A 15,219-nucleotide genomic window follows, 5' to 3' on the forward strand; every position below is an offset into this window, starting at 1 on the left:
AAAAGAAAATCTGCATGCCAATTAACCCGGACCACTGTCATAGTCCTTCAATAGGTTTCTCAGATGAGGCATTAGTGTAGTTCTGAAAGCAAGTTGTCTGCTAGATATCCCCAAAACGAGTAATAACATATGACATGTAAAAGGAGAAAATAGAGAAGCAACGAATAAACGAGTATTTTAAAAGTGACGGTTTCCCATTTACCATGCAGACTTGGAATGAAATGTTGAGAAAGTCCTTAGAAGAGCTGATAACTTGCTTTCAGCGGCTATGGAAAGCGCAGTTTGCTGGACCTGTGAGTTGCAGAGTGAGATCACGTGTGGAGAGCAGCCCTGGAATTGAGCTCAGAATGGCAAGGAAACAGGCTGGAAGCTGAAAGTTTATGATCCGCTCAACGCAGCCAAGAGACGCTGTCAGTGTTAAAACCTTGTAACATTTGGGTGAGTGCAAAACAGTCTTTTGCCAATCTTCAGACTTCTGTTTTAATGCAAAGAGGAAAATAAACGAGTCTTACAAATGTCAAATAGAAAACTTGGAAACATGTTGTAAAAAGGTTGTTGCCAGTGCAGATTTATCGGAAAGCAGGGGAAGATGGCGACTCGATCACTTTTTAGTTGACCTGGGTTTACGTGAAGTGTTGAGATGCAGAAACTGCTTTCTGCAAACTCTTGTGCCGTCGGTAAATTTGGCGTAAAATGAATGAGCCAAAGGAAGGAGGGGGTGCCCTAAACTTCAGTGTAAACCATAAATTGCTGCTTCAAGTAAATGCAAAAACAGGTAGTACATTAACTTTTTGAAGCACATAATTAGCCGCGTTTTGCACCAATTAAAAAGGTACCAGCGATAACTGACGTATCTGTTGTAAGAAGCTTGGTGTAAAATCGCATAAAAAATGTTTTGCACTCCATTTATTTACGAAGTGACAGCATGGATACAGAGCCCCCAAGTTGAGCAAGGAGGCGGTGAGTGGTTCAGTAAACACTACTGGTGCTCAGTCCTAATAGAGTCATCATCCCTTTCAGCAGCGAAATAGCTCTCGTTCCGACAACTTTGCGATGAAGCTGCGATGGGGGAGGGAAAGGAAATTTAGGAGGAGAGACCGCAGCTTCTGTAAGGAGGGCAACATTTTTTTAACTGTGAGGAAGAAATGCGAGGCGCCGCTGGAGGGGATAGGGTTAGAAGCGGTAGGGTGGGCCGAATGGCCTCGTTTCTGTGCTCTGCTTTGTGTAACCACCGGCCAAATACCTGTCGAATAAACGGTAAACACGAGAAGCTAAAACCTGCCAGACGAGTATTAAATTAAATCAAACCGCTTCGAAACTCTGCGTTTCTTTCCTGCAGCACTTTCCGTCATTCAATACCCCGTTCCTTCAGCTGTTTACTTCATCAATTTTCTTGCAAACTTTTTTTTTTAAAAATGTACTTGAGGTACATTAACAGAATATATTTTAAAAAATACCAGAAAGGCATTTCAGATTTTGGGGTGAGAATTTGCATTGAATGAATTCTTAGCTTGCTGCGGATTCCTGATACTCGAACTGAACTCCCTGGTAAATTTAAGGAGGGGGCTGCTTGACTAAATCGCGGCATGGTTACTAAATATAAAAGGGCCGCCGTGTAAAAGGCAGCCGGTTTTTTCTTTGGCTGACCCACTGAGCAGGGAGGGACGGAGAGAGAGGGCCTCGAGCCCGGGCGGGCCAGCGCTGCCATGGTGACGGGGCCTTGCGCCCCGTCGGCGCTGCCATGGTTACGGGGCCTGGTGCCCTGTCAGCCCTGCCCTGTCGCTGACAGCTGTAAGACTGACAGCGCTGTCATTGTTTTGGAGGCTATTTCATTGTTGGCCGGGGCGAAGCTCTTGGACATGAGTGAAATGTTGATGAAACAGATGCAGAAACGCAACAGTGTTGGTTGGCATCTTCTGTGGGATGGGATTTTTTTTTTTAAGTTAAATGTGGGGAGAAAATAAAATCTCTGCATTATTGTCTGCTTGGTTGTTTTTCGAAATTCTGACATTTTGCATCTTAAATTCGTTCTTTATTGTTGAACTATAATGTGCTCATCATTCTATTGTCAATCAACTTATGTAGATTTGTTTGAGGGAGGGGGAGGAGCTGATATTTTGTCAGACATTCTATGAGGTCCATAAATGAATTAGCGGCATAATCTATATAATTTTTATGTATCTTCATTTCTCTTGAGACTACCTTTTATTGCAAAGATGTTCTGTTTATAGAAATACTTAATGAAATGCTCACAAAAATGGTTTATGTGAACCTTTCTCTATTTGTTAGTTAGAAAATAAATTATGAAACACACATACAGGCTTCTTGCATGTTTAGTTACTGAATTCTTAGACCTGTTATGACCATGCCCTGTCTCACATTCATTTTGATAACAATGCAGGAATGCTGATGCCCAGCCCATTACTCCCTTGCCTTTAGTGCTGAGGCAAATACTGACTGCAAGTAAAACCTTAGACAAATATACTGTCCTCCCAGTGGGCATTCCAGAGACGGTGTAGAAGGAATGCCAGCTGAGAGGACGGTATATTTATGTAAGACAGTGCTCAGCTCAGCAGTAAATTTTTTTTTTTTAAGGACTATCATGTTATTAAGTCATGTTATTTTTAGATTTAGAGCATTTGAATATTAATGTAGGAATGGGTTAATGATTGTGATATTTGAGTTACGTGGGATTGGCATTTAGTAACTGAGTTTAGAAAATGAACCAGTGCAGGTAAATTTTGTTTTGAGAAACAGAGATCAATTTCTAATTCACCCCAGTGTTTCTCCTCTTCATCCTCTTTCCGGGTTAGACAGAATGGTAAGAAATAATAGGGTGCATATCAGGTCTGACTGCTTAGGAAACAGGTTCTGGATGTTCGAGGCAGGAACATACAACTGCAGTCTTCTCAATTCACCAACACAGAAGATAGCGTCTGGCAGGATAGCTCTATTTTTCTTATAATACATTTCTCTCTCTCTAATTTGGTAGATTAATGGTCGAACCACAATAGATTCTTTCTTAATACATACAAAACTAACTCAATGGTACCTCTCATTGCACGGTTTAAACCAACGCCCAGTAGAAATCTCAGGAATATTTCCATGTTTGCAATTGAGAAGTTCCAATTTGTGAAGCATTGAAGATGGCCACAGGTGTTTTGAGTGCAACTGCATTTTTGTAGAATTTAAACTTAACTCGTTGTATTAGATTTCCTGTTTACATCTCCCTCAAAACATCCATGAATATGTCTGTACCAAAGATTGCAGCAGACTTATTTAACTGCATCTGTCTTTAATGACGGTGGGGTGACATCTAAAACAAGGATAACCTTACTTTATCCTAAGTTGTAATAGTCATGTTTTTACCCCACTCATATCTTTCAACTGTCTCTAATTTTGTGAGATCATTCTGAAACAGCAGGTCATTTATTTCTCTTGTATAATGTACTTCTTTGCATCCAGCCTACATTTCTTAACCATTGCACTCAGTTCTTCCAATTTGCATCTTTGTGCTCAAGCATAATTAAGTAGCCTGTCTCCCTCCAGCTCACTGTGGGTGGCGCAGTGGTTAGCACTGCAGCCTCACAGCTCCAGCGACCCGAGTTCAATTCTGGGTACTGCCTGTGTGGAGTTTGCAAGTTCTCCCTGTGTCTGCGTGGGTTTCCTCCGGGTGCTCCGGTTTCCTCCCACATGCCAAAAGACTTGCAGGTTGATGGCCAATTTACCTATTATAAATTGCCCCTAGTACAGGTCGGTGGTAGGGAAATATAGGGACAGGTGGGGATGTGGTAGTAATGTGGAATTAGTGTAGGATTAGTATAAAATGGGTGGTTGATGGTCGGCACAGACTCGGTGGGCCGAAGGGCCTGTTTCAGTGCTGTATCTCTAAACTAAACTAAACTCTTGGGTCTCTACATCTCTCCCTTGACTCCCCTTCTGTTTTAATGCTTTGGAATCATATTCCTGGTTATTTGGATGTCTCCATGCTAAACATTACTGTTTCATCCCTGAGAGGTGTGGCCATCTTGATGTCTCCAGTGTGAAACATAAATGTCTCTTTTAGCTAAATTGAGATGGTTTTCGTTTCTGTCATCAATTATATAGTGATGGGACATATCTCAGTCTTTAATTAATATAAATTCAGCATTAGTTTTAAATGGAATATTCATTAAATGTACAAAGTTTGCATATAACCTTGGAATAATGGACTATTCCTGGCAGCATTTCCTGGTTCTCACTGAAGTCAAGGGGAAAATAGATGAAGAGCTGTGATGTGAACTCTGAGGTACATCAGTTAGAAAAGTTATCTCAGTCATACACATGTTGGGTGGCAGTAAAGCGATTTGAATAAAATGTTTTTATACAACAAAAAATTATGCTATCCTGTTTTTGTTCTACACTTCTAATTATATTTTAAAAGTGGGAATAATTACAAATTTTATTTGGGCTAGATAGAAGTCACTGTGAACTAATAACATTTGAATTAGATAAACACTTTAAGAAAAATACTCGAAAGAGTATGGGGAAATGGCTGGGAAATAAGTTTGAATAGTAAATAGCTGCATGGTGGAGCAAGAACCATCATGATGTACCGAATGGCCTGAAAGTTCTTTTGATTCTATGAATCAAAAGTACATTTTAAAAAATCTTATTAGATGTTTGGGGGAATTGAGCCTTAAATTGTACCAAACTTCTGGCTGAAATTAGTGAAGTTTGCATATGCTGTTGGAAAGTATAGTAATCAACCTGTACCCAGAACTCAGTGAGTGGGAGCCAAACAGACCCAGCCCACTTCAATGCCAGTGCAATGGCAAACAAAGTAAAAAAAATATATACAGAGCAATATTTTATCTGCAATCTACAAAGCTGATCTCCTCCACTCTGCAGCATATTTAATCAAATTTTCCACATTGAAGGGAGAGTGGTGATTGATGGACCAGGTCCTCCAAGTGTGGAAAATTTGAATCATCTTTCAGGGTAGGGCTGGCTTTACTGTGGAAAAATACCATTGACTTGGCTAGAAATAGGAGAGGTTATATGCAAACTTTGTACATTTAATGAATATTCCATTTAAAACTAATGCTGAATTTATATTAATTAAAGACTGAGATATGTCCCATCACTATATAATTATGTCACAATAGTTATTAACAGGAGATTATAATGGAGAATTGTTTTGCAGCTGAGAACTAACATTGCCTCGCTCTGTTAAACCATGTACATGTTCTAGTTGTCCTAAATGGTTTCTCAATTTCTCCACAATTGCCATCAATATTAATTGAATTAAGGACACCTGCAAGCTGTTGTTCCACTTTCAGTTAATATGTGACGATGTATAAGGAGGATTTATTTTGAAGGAGAGACTTGATGCTTCAGTGTGTCAAGTTGTTACAAAATATGGAAGAAATTATAACTGAGAAATTAGTTGATGCTGTTCCCATTTTACAATTGTAAAACAGATGTCCAAATGTTCAATATGGTAGGTGTCATGTGTGTGCACATTATGCACCGGATGTGTGCCACCCACCATATTGATTAAGGCTGAAGCGTAGGAAGCCTATCGCCTGTTTTGGCGCACCTTCCCAAAATTGGAATACCTTTCAACAGAGTGGGCACCAGGCCTGCTGTGTTGAGGGTAACCACGTCTACATGCGTCCAAATGGTCCTTTGAAGAATTTCATTTCCACACATTCAACTGTTTATTTTTAAAAGGTTTGCGCATCAAGTGCTGCTTAATTCCATTACCTAAAGATATTTTTTTTCAGGCTTTGCTAAGAAACCAGGCTATCAGTTTCTATACTCATTGCAGATTTTGGAAGAGGGCTGAAAGTAACTTTTGTTATGGTTAGTGTGTGCGTAAACATTTGGGGATGGTTGAGTCAAGGGGATTTTCTGACACATTTTGTGTTTATTTGCATGATAAAATATAGCGTCAAGACTGTTTGGATTATTTGACAGGAAATCACCTCATAAATTATTTTGGGAGGTGGACTGCAGAGCTGCAGAAACCCCCCCTTTCTGTGATTTATTGAAATATTTAAACAAGTCACTGCATTCTTTTCCAGACAAGTTTATTCAATCAATATTCATTCGCCGTGAGCACTGCTTAGGCGTCCAGCACATACCAAAGGTATGTACTTTTTCACTATTGGAAGGATTTGGCGCATGAAAGCTTCAAGCCTCATTTATGACAAACCCTACTATGCATGTAGAGAATATGGATACCATCACGTTAAGTGAAGTAGAATTATTAGCTTGCAGGTTTTCCTGAATAGCTTTTAATAGTTTGCAAACATCTATACCCACTTTTTAACTGTAGAGATTGTGACCGTCATATAATTTACTTATCCTTCTTTCATCAACTATAACAGGTTAGCACGATTGTTTTGAATTGCGTAAATTCATTATTATCTGGTTGTGTTTTTAACAAAAGGAAGCAAATCTCCGTTACAAGAAAATCATACATCATTGCTGTCAATATAGAGTATCATAATAGTTGCCATAAGATGAGAATACTAATCCTGTCAGTTTTTATTTTGTCAGCACCATTTTGAACAAACCCATGTCAAATGCTTTCCTGACCATTTTAGATCAAAATGATTTGCTGTGAAGTATCTTGATTGAGAAGAATGAAACTAAAGGTGAGTGTAAAATTAATTTTCATGAGAAATTTTGATCATTTCAAATTCTGAGCTACATATCTAAATGACTGCAGCAATGACTTAAATTTTAAAAAGAAGTGAATATTTCCTGCATAACTTTTTTTAGATGGAAATATATGACTGGGTTTAGATGAAAGGCCATACAGAAGTTTTGGGTGTGGTAAATTCTGAAATACAATCATAATTGTTTAAAATTTTAAATATTAATCTTCGTTCCCAGTCCTCCCATGTAGCAGTGTTATAATTAGGCTATGAGTTACATGGGATGAATAATGAAAATACTTTTCAGAATATCGAACAGGTTAATTTGATCATAGATCGTGGAAATCATATGGTCGGGAAAATATTGAGTGCCAGTTCCAACAGAATGGGTCAAATAATGATGAAATTGCAAATAAGATTATTACTGCTCAGATACTTGAGTACAAAAAATACAATTAGCAGAACCACCCCCATCTTCCTGAAGATGCCACAACCTGATAGACTGCAGGTAGCATTGCTATTTTAGTACTTCGCCCGAAAAGCAATTTGACATGCTTGAACTTTGCCTGTGATTGTCAACAGCCAGGTTGACAGTCAGAGTCAAGCCCAACCGTGCTCTCATCCATCACTGACATGCATAATTCCAACAGCGAGCAATAGAAAGCAGTCAAGAACAGGAATCCTGCCCAATTTTTACACGCTCTAACCCAGGGGCAGTGATACCAATTGTAAAGCCAAATTGTCACCCAGTTTGAGATCATTTAACACTAACTGAGCAGGGATCAACCCCAAGATCTTCCTGGTCTATGTAGTTAAATACTACTTATATTGTGAATGTACTGTTTTATATTCACTGAATCGTCAGGGAAAACATGTCTATACAGTGTCTTCTCTTTTAATTTCTAATGTTAAGAGAATACAGAGTGCAAAGGTTCAGTTTTAAACCTTGTCTATTAGGTTGGCTGGAATCCAGCAGGAGTATGATCTTCGTAAATGGTTGCATTTATTAAAAAAAATTGCACGTCTAAGAAAAAACTCGAGAACCATTCTGCAATCAATTGCTTCATAACGACTTATTTATTTAAACATTTCAACATGATGCATTGTCATCATGTGTTGTAGATTTCAGTCAAGCAAGTGGCTGTTCTGACTAAAGCACTCTCTTGAGTATTGCTGAAAACAGAGACATTTTGTCGAAGCTTTTTGTCTTGCACCCATCAGGACAATTCACAAGGATGCCAATGTTGGGGAAAGCAACAAATTTATACTGTATGAGAAGAGAGTGCTAATTGGTTGGCAAGTGGACTCTGCGAAGTCCATACAGGATTTGCATATCGATAGCAGTGCTATGTCCTATGCTCATTTGACATTGCTAGCCTATTCACCGATGTACCTCTTAAAGAAGCCGCCATTGCGTGAATCATTATTCATTGCACTTATGAAGTTGGCAACTCACACAGTTGAGTTCAGTTTTAACAGCACCATGTATGCCCAAATAGATGTTGTTGCCATGAGATCCCCTCTAGGCCCAGCTCTTGCAAACATCTTTGTTGGGTTCCGTGAGAAACGTGCCTTCGAGGGAATGACACCTAACCTCCTACCTCTTGCATATTTCCGACATGTAGATGATACATTTGCTATATTTGAATCCGCAGCTGCCTTTAATAATTTCCTTACATGTCTTAATGGGCTCCATCCTGTGCTCAAATTCACCTTTGAAATGGAGCAATCAAATGAGCTCTCTTTCCTTGATGTACTAGTTGAGAAATCTGCTAAGGGGTTCTCTACCATGGTTCACTGCAAGCCTACCTTCACTGGGCAATACACATGTTGGGATTCTTACAGTTCCACACGCTATAAGATTGACCTTATTGGCAACCTCATGAATAGGGCCTGAGCCATTTGCTCGCCATGCAAGCTTGAAGCTGAAATAGGGCAAATCAAAGGCATTCTGCATGACATTGGCTACCCTGATCAGATCATTTCTTGCTGTTTATCGAGCAAACTTATGAACAGGCCTAAGGCTATCATTTTCGGCCCTGAAAAGTGCCCAGTCTACCTCAGATTACCCTGAAAGGGTAATGTATCCCAAAAATTTGAACAACAGGTGAAGCTTGCTGTTTCACGATGCTGCTATGCAGTAGCAACATGTGTGGTGTTTGCCACTAACAGGATGCTGCCATCAAGCCAAAAAGACATTCTGCCTATCACACAAATGAGTAATGTGATATATGAATTTCAATGCCAGTGTGATGCTAGGTATATGCAGTGTCTCATGGGTAAATCAGGATTTTCTTCACTGGCACTTAACCATTTTTGTTACTGCTGTTGTAGTCCACAACTGGATAAATGAAGTAGGGGAGATAATACAGTTAGGTGGTTCGTTAACTGCTAGAGCAGAGTTAAAGGATCAGCATTGCAGGGACATCAGAATTACCTACCTGCATTTTGTTTCTTACAGCTAAAATTAGCAGGAAACTTGCTGCAAAATTGTGCATTCCAGTGTTAGTGATTTGGGAATATATTTTTGAAGCATTTGTTTTTAGCAATTTTTAGGAGAAGAATAATTTTACATAAGCTGTCTTTTTTAATGTCTGGAATAAACTAGGTTCACTTAATTTTTGGAAACTAATTTATGAGCTGAAAGTTGCATAGTGCTAAATATAAAGGGGCTCTTTTGGTGAAAGGGTGAAAACAGGCACTTAAATGGGTGCTACGCTAATAAGATATACCAGTTTGAATGTCTGGTTTTAGCACACAACTTTGGTCATCATTGCTGATTGCCATCATTTGAATTTACTTGGGGGTGCTAAAACAGACACCTGCAGGTTTAGCACTCAAGTGTTGACTAGGCACAATTTCTGTGGAGCAGTATATGTGCACTTCATTCACTCACTTCCGTTGAAGTTGTGCAGTGCGCTGGCTGACACAGAGCAGCACACTTCTGCTTGGCTCAGGGACCGAGTGAGAGGACGCAGAGATTCTGGGTTATGGTACTTGTGGGGGAGGTCCAAAGTAGGAGGAATGTCCTGTACCTGCAGTGGGGGGAGGAGTCCAACTGTTCCCTTCTGCTGCAGCAGCTGGTACTGCTCTGCCTGGCCTTGTGCCCTTCTCCCATTCCTCCTACAGACCAAGGGTGACCCTAACAAGAGGCACTCCCTTTCTTCTGGTGACTCCTGATAAGGTAGAGTAGCACAGCACCAGATGAAGCCCTCAGAGAAGTTCTGGAATAAATGTTGGTAGAGTGTTGGTGAAGTCTTGACAAAGTGTCCCAGAAAGTCTCCTGATGTGTTTCAAAAGTCCTATTCAAGACTCCAGCAGCGAGTGAACAGTAAAAGGTGATAAACATTTTCAGTGGCACTTGAAATCCTCTGAAACAACCTGTTTACTTGATTCCAATCAACTGATTGGTGTTCGGAGAAGCGCTATCCACCAAAATACCATGTAGCCTCCATAATGAGTGCTAGCAGGAAATTTAACTGGCAATTAGCCCCATAGTGATCCTCTGTGCAACTGTTCCTAGTGAAGGTTCAGATCCTTTACCAAGATGGCATCTTGCGCTAAATGCAGGCACCAGTGTTTCAGCATACCAGCCTATTTTGGCCACCTCAGAGCTCTTTAGCACTGAAAATATCCAAGGATAGCCACCCTCAAAGTCTTTTCACTGAAGTAAATCGAATAAAATTTCTAGCTCTAATTGTTCACTTTTATGAATAGTGTAAAACATTGTTTGGTTCATTGGTCCATTTGTGACCAGGGCACAGAGAACAAAGAACATGCAAAAGTCTAACATGGAGTCATTTTTAACTGCAGTGGTAGTCACCTGGCTGAGCCCACCTGCTGTAGAGTCTGCCTGATTTTCATGCTGTTGAAATCAATGGGTTGAAAATTTGTCGGGTTCTCTACGAGGGTCATCTATTCCATCAGGTTACTACCCAGGCATTAATGTTAAAAATTAACCACCATGTCTGTGTTGGTTGAGCTAGGAATAGTCATTACACCACAGGAGGAGGCCATTTTGCCCATCGAGTCTTTGGTAGCTCTCTGTAAAGCCATTCTGTCAATCCTATTCCTTTGCTCTATCCCTGTAGCCAAATTTATTTTCCCCAAGTGCCCAACCAATTTTGATTTGAAGTTATTGATTGTCTCCACTTCCACCACCCTCATAGGCAGCAATGTGGATTAAATCTTAGTGATTCTAGGAAGGTTTTGGTGCTATCTTAATCATGGTCTGGTTTAAAGTGGCATTCCTTTTATTGGTCTCGTTAGTTCTTGTTAATATTAGTCCACAAGTTATTAAAAGAAATGCTTGCATCAATACTAAAATATGTATGTGCATGTGTATAATAAGTTATAGTTATGCAAATTAAATGCATTGACTGCTTCAGTGCCATAGAATATGATTGGCAGTGTGACCTTATAAGTTTGTATATATTGGATTCTGTTTGTTTAGATAAATAATGGTAGTACAGTATTAGTGAGGCTGTCAAAGTTCTTGCTGTGACCTGGTATTTGTACCTCTGCCAGTCAAAAATAAGAAACTAAAAGACTAATGTATGGACTTTGGCAGCCAGCTGCCTGCTTGTTGGTTTCAGTGCCATAAAAGCATCTGACGAAGAGTAGAAGAAGTAACTTTTCTAAGCAATAATAATGGCTGCAAGAGTGCAAGATCTTGTGCTTGCTTTTTAAAAAAAATTGCAATGCAGACTCAGTAGAGGCAGCCAAGATCTTACAGAAAAAACTTAATAAGGTTTGCACTGAGACTGATCAATAGTGAATGAAGTTCAACAAGGACAAATGCAACTTGTAAAAATAAAATACACCTACCTTCAAAGGACAGCGTTTTATCCGTGACGCGCATTCTGATGGCGGAAATGGAAGTGAGCAGCACTTCCCATGCAGTCACTATTAAAATTTAAAGGGCCGACAGCAGGGACGGGAGATATGTGTGATCTCGCAGGAACGGGACGCTTTTCATTGGTGTAACCTGCCATCAGTCAACAGTGCATCAGATATGGGCGAGCTATAAAAGAGCCTTCCTGACAAGCAGGGGGCTTCTGCAGCACAGCCGATAATGACTGAAGACCTTATTTATTTAATCAGTCTGTTGGTTGCCCTCACACAACACCCATACGCCCCCCCCTCCCCCCGACATCATCTCATATACCATCAGCACCTCCCTTATAATTATTTTGTGTTCTCCACCACTACCCCATTTCTGATAACAGACAGAGACCAGCCCCAGGAATCAGTGACCCATCTGTAACCGTTGAACCTTCCCTCCATTACCTGGACCCTATCACAATTGAACTGCACATGCCATCTCTCCCCACTGTGCCTACACCCAGTCCCATCGTAATGCCCACTCTGACCCTAAACCGTCCCATCATCAGCCTTAGCGTTTTCATCTGATCCCGTACCCTGCCCTATGAGACCTTCAATTACCCGAACATGACACTGGACTTGCCCGCCTACCGAATCCCACTCCCTTCCCATAACTGTGCCTGTTCCCTCTGCCACCAGCATCCTGAGTTTGACCCACAGGATCACAATGTGGACAGTAGTGACCCCGCCCTTTAGGCCTCTCATTCACCTCACCTTCACGGACTGTATCCCCCCACCTCCACCATATTCAAGATGCTAGGCCCTTCCCTGCTCTGCTGCTCCGTGCACCTGAACCCCAACCTTTCATCCCCCACCCCCAGTTTGCCCTTGTGGGTCCGAGCTTGGAGCCAAACGTCCATTCCACAGTTGACCTCCCTTGTGCAGCAGAGTTCAAGAAAGAAAACAGCTGACCTCAAACACAACTACACAAAGCCAACTGGTGCATGCCACCTTTAAATGAACATGAACCAGGTGCCACGAGATTCCTGTCCACCACTGATTTAATCTGGAAGGTACAACTTAATTCCAATTAATTTTAAAATAATGAGTATTCATGGTATGCAAATGTATTAAAAGTAGGAACCCTCCACGGGATGGCGTGAGGCTCGATTCGCCACAAACACACCGCTCACTTAATCTCTAAATTTGAACCCGCCATCGGGAAAGCGAAATTTCAGCCCCCCACCTAATTAAGTCACCCTGCCCGCCACATTTCCCGCTCTTGCAGGCCCCATAAAAATCCCCCCAATGGGTGAGATTGAACTTACCAAAGTGGACGTTGAAAAAACCTAGGAATGTTATTAATTTCAACATTCGTAATATCTAATCATGCGAGTTGATCATAAGGAAAGCTAGCCTTCTCGGAAGATCAAATTAATTCAAATCTCCAGATATCATAATAAAAGCAAAATACTGCAGATGCTGGAAATCTGAAATAAAAACAAAAAGTGCTGGAAGCACTCCGCAGGTCTGGCAGCATCTGTGGAGAAAGAAGCAGAGTTAACGTTTCAGGTCAGTGACCTTTCATCAGAACTGACCTGAAACATTAACTCTGCTTCTCTCTCCACAGATACTGCCAGACCTGCTGAGTATTTCCAGCATTTTTTGTTTTTATCTCCAGATATCATGTTGAATTTGTCTAATGTGGTTAGACCCAACCCGGGGTACTGTGTACAGTTGCAGTCGCCATGACATAAGGAAGCATGATATAGAGGCAATGCAAAGGGGTGGAACAGGAATGAGACCCAAGTTTCAGAAGGAAGAATTGTGAGCAAACAACCTGATTAACTAGAGATCTTCAGCCTTGAAAAGTGACCTCACTGCTGATCTTGTGGAGGTATACAAGTTAATTAACGGGATAGAGAACGTAAACATAAAATAATACTTTCATATATGCCATGGCAACAGGATAAGATTGATTTTGAAGGGGAAATTAAGGAAGATGTCAGGCAGTTTTTGTTTTATGCAGAGGGTGATCAGTAGTAACAAAAGGTTGTTAAAACAGGTGGTGCAAGCCAGGACATGGACTCATTTAATGAACAGCTAGATCCTGTAATGGGAAAATGTTAGGATTGGCATTCAGGGTGGATGAAAATTGGTTGAAGAACATTTTCATCAGGACCAATCTTGTGATCTTGTCATCTTTATCAATGTTGAGTTTAGTCAGAATTTGTTAATTAGAATATCTGAGTATTAATTGGGTTGAGTCATTGAGGGAGGCTGTGATTATTACCCAGGATCATCATCAACATCATACTTGCTTGTACAGCAGATGCCACGTATTCATGAATGATATGGTGACTCAAACTTCGTCTAAATTAATGCCCAAGTTAATATGGGTACCAGATTCATGCAACCCATCTTGATGTATTCGTGTCCATATCAGTCTGTTACTCTGTCCTTTTGTTCCTTCATTCAAGGTAATGAAAATTTCTGCTGTCAGAATGTGAACTGCTCTACTTGAATGTTTGAAATCGAGTTACTGTTGAAAAGCTGAATTCTGCATAGTACCTAGTACAAATCACTACTTATGCCCTCTCACCAGTAACCACTATTGTGAGAGGAAAGAAACAAAATACGGGCAATTATCTTAAGTAAGAACTGGGGTATGACTATTTTTCTGAGGTGCTAAAACTTTGAGTGCAGATTATATTCTGGTTAGGAAGGTACAAAATACTCCCTGGTTAGTCAGGACCGATTTTGAAACTGTGGCCAGGATTTTACAAAGATCCCAATGTCTGGCTCCGTGGTGGGGATGGGGGGGTGCTGGAAGATTGTTCCGGCAGCGGCCTGTCAGGGAGCCCATGCTGGGAGGGCCGGGCCCGATCTTCCCCGCGCCAGCGAGGCTCCGTGGTGGCCCTCCTGCCACTGGGCAACGGGACCCAGATTAAAATATTCAAGTTAGCAGAATGCATATATTTAAATAAAATTGACTCCAATCTTACCGTTGGGCCATGCTATTCTGAGCAGCGGCTGGCAGTCACGTGTTTTCACTTTCCTGTCTGGGGAAAGCAGGCACCACAGTATGGGGAAGGGGGGAAACTGAAGATTTTTAGTGCAGGGAGAGGTGTGGAGTGAAGGGGTCAAATTTACATAATTAGTGTAGGAGATGGTGGGAAGGGGTGACCTGTACATTTTGTTTAGTTTGGCCGGGCGAGGGGAGGGGGGTGGAGGTCAAGTGTGGAAGGTAAGTGCTTTGTGGGGGGAAGAGGGTAAGTAATGAATTTTATTATGATTGGGGGTGTGGGAAATGGGTGTAAGGTTTTTAACCAGTACTGTGGAGGGGCAGTATAACTTTAAAAATTTTAATTAGCTGGCAGAGCTTTAAAAATGTGCCAGCGCCTGTGCAGAGGCAGATGATGCCATTGCTGGTATCGGAGAGCCCGCCCCCTCCACGTGATTAGGGGGGACCGGCACATTATTGTGGGCCGCCGCGAGGAAGATCACAATCGGGTTGTCATTTTTACTGTCCATCGCCAATCCCGGTGGCAGGTGCATAAAATCCAGCCCTGTGTTTCTGCTATAATCTTAGAAGATGCGTAAACTGGCTAGATGATTCTATTAGTTTTGCACTTTGTTGTATGTCAGCTTTGGCCCAGCTGCTGATCTCTGAAAATAAAGTTTCTACATACTGTAGATTGCAGAATACAGAACAATCGTATTAAATCAATTAACATTTCCAAAATTT

At 41.1% G+C, this 15,219-nt stretch overlaps 1 protein-coding gene across 25 annotated transcripts in view; it reads left to right on the forward strand.

The window, feature by feature from the left end:
* Positions 1 to 311: 311 nt before the first annotated feature.
* LOC137380667 (fibroblast growth factor receptor 2-like) overlaps positions 312 to 15,219 on the forward strand; it is a 163,803-nt gene continuing 148,895 nt past the window's right edge. For 8 of the 25 annotated variants that reach the window (XM_068052863.1, XM_068052861.1, XM_068052866.1 and 5 more), the window contains exons 1-3: positions 314 to 438; positions 6,069 to 6,133; positions 6,547 to 6,644. The gene's annotated coding sequence lies outside the window, so the exon portion shown is untranslated. Of the gene's footprint in view, positions 439 to 873; positions 961 to 6,068; positions 6,134 to 6,546; positions 6,645 to 15,219 lie in introns of those variants that run through there. The other 17 variants (XM_068052862.1, XM_068052868.1, XM_068052865.1 and 14 more) reach the window with 12 other exon arrangements.

The sequence above is a fragment of the Heterodontus francisci genome, chromosome 20 (assembly GCF_036365525.1).
Source record: "Heterodontus francisci isolate sHetFra1 chromosome 20, sHetFra1.hap1, whole genome shotgun sequence".
NCBI lineage: Eukaryota > Metazoa > Chordata > Chondrichthyes > Heterodontiformes > Heterodontidae > Heterodontus > Heterodontus francisci.